Raw genomic sequence first — 7,623 nt, 5'->3', positions numbered from 1 at the left:
TCTGTACCTTTCTAGTTTTAGCTCAAGGTTTGTCTATGGCATTCCTACAATTGACATTTTTTTAAGATGAATTACATCTAAGTCAGAAAAACGATAGAAAGCAAAGGAAATTAAAAAATAAAGACAAGGACGTCTTCTTTTTGTTTCATCTGATAGATATTGCTTCTGTTTTGTTTTAAGAAGAATACACTTACATGTCAAATATAACAACAGCTTTCACTCTGTTGACCTTTAATACAAGTCTATTATGGAAACAATCAGTGGACTTTCTGTTTTTTCCCTACTTCAGTGATATAAATACAAAGCATGATTACAAACAGGTCTTCTGCTGATACATCGGAAACAGCTGCACTTACCAACAACTATCCCACTTATTTCTTTATTTAGTGTTTTTTTCATTGACAGGTGTGGTTGAATTGGATGAATGTTACTTTCTAACATCCCTTCTTAGAAAATGAAACATAGAGCAAAATGAAAGGGAGTGTTTACTGCATGCATCGGTGGTCTAGTTTCGTTTTTAGTTTTCCCTTGTGTCTCCAGGTGTTTTCCTTTCCCCTCCTTCATTCTCTGTCTTCCCGTTTCCCAGTCTGTCTGAGTCACCCCTTGTCAGGGTGCCTGTTTCATTATTCATTATTCCCATGTGTGTGTGTGTGTGTGTGTGTGTGTGTGTGTGTGTGTGTGTGTGTGTGTGTGTTGGGGGTGGGGGCAGTTACTCTGTTTTGGGTTTCGATTTTTTTTGTTGTTGCCTGTTTGTGTTTTCTTCTTAAGTCACCCTTTGCACTGAATTTAACACTGAGGTGGAAGATTTCTGTCACAAAGAAATTAACAGGCATGTGATAACTTGAACATACACAAGTTGAAAAATAAATAGATGAACACACACTTAAAAAATCTCTTGTCAGTCCCAAAGGAAACAGCTACCCACAAGGTATTTTCAACAATACCACATAAAAATATACACTACTATTACATTAGAAACACATGATATGGGCCACGGTGGCTGTTAGATGCCATTAAAAACTTTAACAGCCAGATGAGTTTAATGTTTACTTGGCTTGTTTTTTCTCTATATGGAATTGTTACCGTGGCACCATTATAATAGCAGACCCAGGGGTTGAAGTGGGACAATCCAGGCATTCGGTCCCCTTCAAATAATGAGCAATTAATCTGATAGGCAGGTGAATGCATATTTCTGTTCAATTATTCATTTTTGGTGTGATGCAGCCTGGAAGTGACTCCAGTAATGACACGAAGATCATCCTTGCATATGGACTGCGTGGACTCTCGATACGTGCTTTTTTTCTTCTCACCTCTGTGATGCGTTAATGGTGCAGATGTAAAGTTGTGGTCATACTACTTTGGTATATGACCACGAGCATAAACAATTACATTTTTAAATGCAGCTTTTCAAGCAACTCAAAAAATATCAGCAAAGACTCAAACTCTCCCTGAAGAGTTTGTCATAAAATGTGCCTGCTAGCTAAAGGTGCACACACTTCATTTAACGGGGGAGAAAAAGAAGTTCAATACTGACAGAGATAGAAAGATGTAAGAAAGAAAGGCCACGGGAGGAAGAAGAGAGATTGTTTTCAAAGCAGGTGAAATTTGGTAAACTGGAAATTTAAATCTTACTGTCCTAATTTACTTTAAAGTTTTCAAATCGGATCTATAGACAATGTGTTGCTGTTATGTTATGTTGTGTTTTTGTGAAACTAATTGCAGTATACAAATGGGTAGAAAATATGATGTGATTTGATTCACTCAATGAATTTGACATTTTATGCCAGCCTTACAGTATCTAGGTTGTAAAATCAGCCATGCAGCTCATGAAACATCTGCTTATATCTAGTTGAACTCAGGTAGTTAAATCCACAAAGCACGGGTCAGCTGAAATAAATTACTATTTGACTTTTTTCTAAGTGATCCTTTTCCCCCTGTTGAACGTTACAACCGATCTTAAGGTTCCTTAACCTGCCAAATCCCAGGTGTTAGATAATATGTATTAAAGTCTCAAGGTGGATAAGAAAACCCATCACACAACCTGTCCTTTTGCTTTTGTTGTGATAATGGCAATTTTGCATTTGTGGTAACATGAAACAGCTGCTGACTATCTGGAGCAGGTGAGACTTGAACAGGTAGAGACAGGAAGTCAGACTGGCTTTTGTGCATTTGGCTCCATGTCTGTAACTAATAGACAGGCCAGTGTCTGTGCTCAATGATAATGTGTTGAAAGTAACAATATCAGTGACTGGCTCTTTTTCAGTGTCTGTTTTTCCACTTTCTCAGAGGTCAGTCTCTGTGTTACTCTGGGTTAGAAGTCTGATTTCTTACCCAGTGACTTTGTCATTTCTCTTTTTCAGAGGATCTGAGGTCTGGAAAGAGGAAGCACACTGTGGGAGTGGACTGGGTAAGTACAGAAAGTTAGCAAAACAAAGCACTCATCCTGTCCTCTGCCTGCAGTGCTGACATTGAAATTCAACACAAATGCTGAGTAAACATTTAGATTTTTTTTTTTTATAGGGGGAAACGCACGAGTGCAGCGAATAAGGATTCCCAACTGCTTTCATTCAGGTCACCTCTGGGCCAGACTTTTAAAAACTGAACACACTCCTTGTCTTTTTCACACAAGACAGTGGAATCAAATCACAATCTAACAGTTTAAGGTGCTGCAGTGTGTTTTGCTTGCCTTTCACTGCTTACTGGGTCATTTCAAAGAAAGTGGCTTATAGTCCAATTTAATGAGTTACCCTGCAGTGACATGTCCAAAGGTCTTCAGTGAGAAAGGCTAAAGCTGAGTCAGAAATTTCTACATAATACAGTACACATCAAGAGTTTATTTTGTTGTTAATATATAATGACTAATCTGACTAACACATCCACAAGCACACAGACACACACTCACACTTCTACCTGACCATAATTGTCCATAAAGGGTTGAAAAGGGGTGAGTTGCACAGTTTCTGAGTCATCAGTTTGTTCAGTGTGTTATTAAACTCGCAAAAGATTTGCATCCTTGGTCAATACAACGCTGAGGTAAATATGGGTTAGGATACCACTAAACAAGTAGTATATCTTTCTTTTTTTCAGACTGTTCAGGAAGAGCATGGTTTAGCATAAATACCTTTTTTTTTTTACCCAGGCACTTCCTTGTTATATAATGCTCTGTTATATAATAACACTAAAGTTAAATGTTAAAACGCAAACCACTTAACTATTTCCCCCAAAATTCATATGATGCCCTTTTTTGTATCTGTATATCAGAAAAGGGTTGACTTAAACTTGTCAGTTCAGTTCACTGGAGTTTTATTTATATAGTGCCAAGTAACAACAACAGTCATCTCAGGGCACTTTATACGGCAAGTTAAAAACCATATAGCATTAGAGAGAAAACACAAACAATTTGATGACCTTCTATCAGCAAGCGCTTGGCAAAAGTTTGAAGGAAAAACTCCCTTTTACCAGAAAAAAACATCTGGCAAAACCAGTGTAAACAAACAAATACATTTACACAATCCATAAAGAAAGTCTGATTTTAATAGTTCATATTCACTGTTAACTTTTTGAAAATGGAAAAACAATCCTGTAAGCTGGTAAACCTGTTACAAAACATGTTCTGCAAATCAAAATCAAGTACAAACATGAACTCCCTTTTTTTCTTCATGAGCACACAGACACGTGTATTAACAAAAAAGCAAAACAAACCCCCCCCCCCCCCCCCCCACAAAAATGCATTCCTATGTCATGTTTACAGAGCACTGGGTTCAGAGTTTTAAGGGAAAAGTGTGTATAAATAAACTAGCAAAGAAACAAAACCAGTTGAAGCTGAAATGGAAGTGAATGAGTTTAGACTTTGATAGAGCCATTTTTACTGTGTACAAAGGTCAAAAACATGTGGTAGATGGAGAGGAGGCAGTGACAGGAAGCAGGTGCCCAGGGTGTGTGTTTACACTTTTTTAAATGTACCAGAAAGGTGAACTCTTTTTTTTTTTAGGAAAATAAAGAGAGAGGGGAGACCTACAAATTGTAGGAAAAAAGTAAAGGATTCTGTGTGCAGGATATTGTAGGTTTTCCAAGGATTGCCTGATCCTAAATATATGGACATGGTGACTGTGAGAGCTGTCTTTAAGTGATACCTTCATGCACACAGATTAAAAGCTTTTTATCTGGATCCCATTTGAAAACCCAAAATAAGAAACAGTGAAAATGATAAACAAAAGTGACAGAGATCACTACTGTGTTGAAATACTGAAACAAAAAAAATGAGTGGCAGTAAATTCCAGGTATTTAACGTGTAAAGTGATGTCACAGAAGTCACGTGAGCGACTTTCTTTGCATATAGCTGCTGATAATGGCGCACCTTTATACCCTCGACGAGATAACAGGTCCACAGTGTAAGGAGCTGCGTTGGCATGGTCATATTTCTTCATTGTGCGAGATGAAAGATGAAATATCCAGTTTCAGAAATTTCTGAAGACCACACAGATCCTATAGTTACTGAGGAAAGACTGAACACTTTTAAAACTTTTTACAGAGAAGGTAACTGGCTGCACGGAGGTCGGTACATGATCCAAAAAACTAAAAGAAGAAGAAGAAGAAGAAAAAATAGGATGTGTCTATGCACTAAAATCTGTAGACCAAATCTGTAACTTTTTTTAAACTGTCTGTCATGCCATGCTTTTTTTGTTGTTTCTACATTTAGATTGAATTGTACTGCAGAAAAATTCATGATCAGCTTAACCCAAAAATGATTCCCACCTCCTGTTCGTCAAATGAATTGTTCTCCATGCACTGAATAAGTAATGCAGGGATGTGAATATACTATTACATCAATGCATTCCACCAATAGATCCTCAAACACCCTGTACTATGACAAGTTTTATGCCTACCTCTAAAAATATGTCTTTTCTTTCCTTCTTTAATATCCTGTCTTCATGCTTTGCCGTTGAATGGTTGCATACATAAATTCTACATTACCTTGAAAACAATAAATTGTAAGACAGAAATAAGAGATGCTATAATATATATTCTTTGTAGCTGGCCTTTATAGCTCACACCACGAGAAATTTGAAGAAATTTAAGTAAACTTAGTGCCTAAACTGTTGCTTTAAAGCAGACACATTATTCTACAAACTATCTATATGTAGACAGGATGGATAATATTAATTAAAGTTAAGTACACGGGCTTTTCCAGATTCTGAATATTCCCAGGAATGCTGGAAATGAATTACTGTTAATCAAAACAAGTCTGTTATTTGAATGAAATTATCTTTTTTGGCGATAAGCGCTTGTACGCCCCTTGTTTACTGCTCTTTATGAGTTTGAAACTTGCTAAACTAACTGTTAATTGCTTTGAGCTCTGCAAGTAAACACTATGATGTTGAGTGATTTGATGACCAAGACCGCCCTCTAGTGGAAATATCTGCGAATTGCAGTGCTGCTGATTTGCGTCGATGCCTAAACATTAGATTTCATTTGTCGGTCGACACAGGACAGAACAAACCCATGCAGCTGGCACATGAAAAATGTGTTCAGATACTAAGATCGTACACTTTTATGTTAATTTATAACTTGTTAGTATAATTAAATGCTCCAAAACTACTGAATATTATTCAGTTAAAAATGATCCAAACCATAAAACAATTGTTACGGTTCGGCGTTGGCAGTGTATTGTTTTAGGCGTTTTGTTTTGGCGTGACTGTTATGTGTTTCCTGTTTTACTTTGAAAGTCTGTGTTATCTTAGTGTGTTCAGATTACGTTTCCTTGTCTCGTCAGGTCTAATTTGCCCCAGCTGTGTTTCCCTCCTGTGGTCCATTCCCTAATTGCTCCTTCTATGTATTTAAGCCCTGTGTTTCTGTATGTCATGGTCGCGAGCTCCCCCGTGTTGTAAATAGTTTGGTGTTTTGTTGTAAATAAATAGTTTGTTGTAAATAGATTTGTCGATACTTTCGTTTCGGGATTTTGGTGGTGAGCTTTAGTGGGGGTTTTTTGTGTGTGTGTGTTTTTTTTTTTTCCTTTATTTTTACTTTTTTCGTGTTGCACTCCGGTTGCCTAGGCCGGGGTGTAACACAATGCATATTTGTGAAACCTAATATGCTTAAAATAAACAATTTAAACATTTTTATAAAGCTGTGTAGGAGTGAATATGGCATGTGGCTCTTTTGTATGTTTTATGTCGATGAAATGAAAGTTGTTGCTAATACTTAAATATATGCTATGTCATGTTAGGCAAAACGTTACATGATCCACTTTTAGTGGATGCTCATATTTAAATTAAAGTCCTACTAAATAACGCACTGAATGGTCAAAAAGAGGTAAAAAGTCAACACCATTACTGCCGAAACCCGGGATCGAACCAGGGACCTTTAGATCTTCAGTCTAACGCTCTCCCAACTGAGCTATTTCGGCGGTATGTGCTGCAACATCGTAAATCTATACCAAATGGTTTTTTTACCTATGTGACACGTATGAAGTAAATATGTTTGTATGTGAACTTCGTATTCTCTCCCAACAGCTGATAGTTGACGTAAGTAGATAGAGCCATAAAGCTATCTAGAGGACTCAGGTAACGGTAGAATTTCCCTTCAAGCCGCTAGACGTCATAGTCCTGAGCCACAGGGAGCCATAAAGCAGTACGAAAATAAAGGTTTTAATAATACCGCCACTGCTATTACAAAGACAGTGAAAAGAACGAAAAACGACGGAAAAGTTTCAGATAATGTTGCATTTCAGCTGTGATCAGTTACAATTGTTCCAACGTTTGGACACAAGATGGCGCCATTGGCGACCATAACATACTGTTCCCGTTCATTATTATTATTATTATTATTATTATTATTATTATTATTATTATTATTATTATTGTTGCTGTTGCTGTTGCTGCTATGCTGTCTATGGCTCGTGATAAAAATAGCTGCAAAGTAAAACGGATATCCAGCATCGTAATGAGCTTATTCTGTTCATTTTGTTGGTCAAATCACCATAGACTAGATGCATCATCAATTTGGGACTCTACTTCAATCAGGCCAAATAGATTTTTATTTACCTCAGACTGCTCAGCTGGGATGGGGTGGGATTTATATGAAATGAAGGCAATAAAAATAGTACATATTTACTAGGGAAAAAATAAATATATTTAACAAAATAATTGCAGCATATTTTACGTTTACTAGCATGCTGTATTCCAATGCTCTGACATAGCACTGGATTATTTTTCTGCAATTTGTCCTTCACTGTCTTTTTTCATCTAAAGCCCACATTTCTTCATTCTTAAAGTGCTCCTGATACACATCCTACCAGATATTAATTACATTTACTCTTACACACATTAAAGAAGGCCTTTAGAAAAACTGTGTGAGACTTTGTCATAAAATTGTAGTCTGAAGCAGTATTGTGGGACTCCTCTTGGCCTAAAGTAGAAAACCATAAAGCCTGCTAATCTTATCGTTCTACACTTCTCTTTTTTTCCAACAGGGTTCTGCAGTGATGCAGTGCTGTCCCTTTATTAGTCATACAATATCACAATGCCAGTTTCTCTGCCTCCCGTCCCCTCTCTGTTTTCCCCCTAATCTCCCCTCCATTCTGCCTCTCATTCTCTCTCAATCTCTCTCTCCCATTTTTGTCCC

The sequence above is a fragment of the Aulonocara stuartgranti genome (assembly GCF_965226115.1).
Source record: "Aulonocara stuartgranti genome assembly, chromosome: 5".
NCBI classification, from domain to species: Eukaryota; Metazoa; Chordata; class Actinopteri; order Cichliformes; family Cichlidae; genus Aulonocara; species Aulonocara stuartgranti.
Note: the sequence above shows the minus strand (reverse complement) of the source record.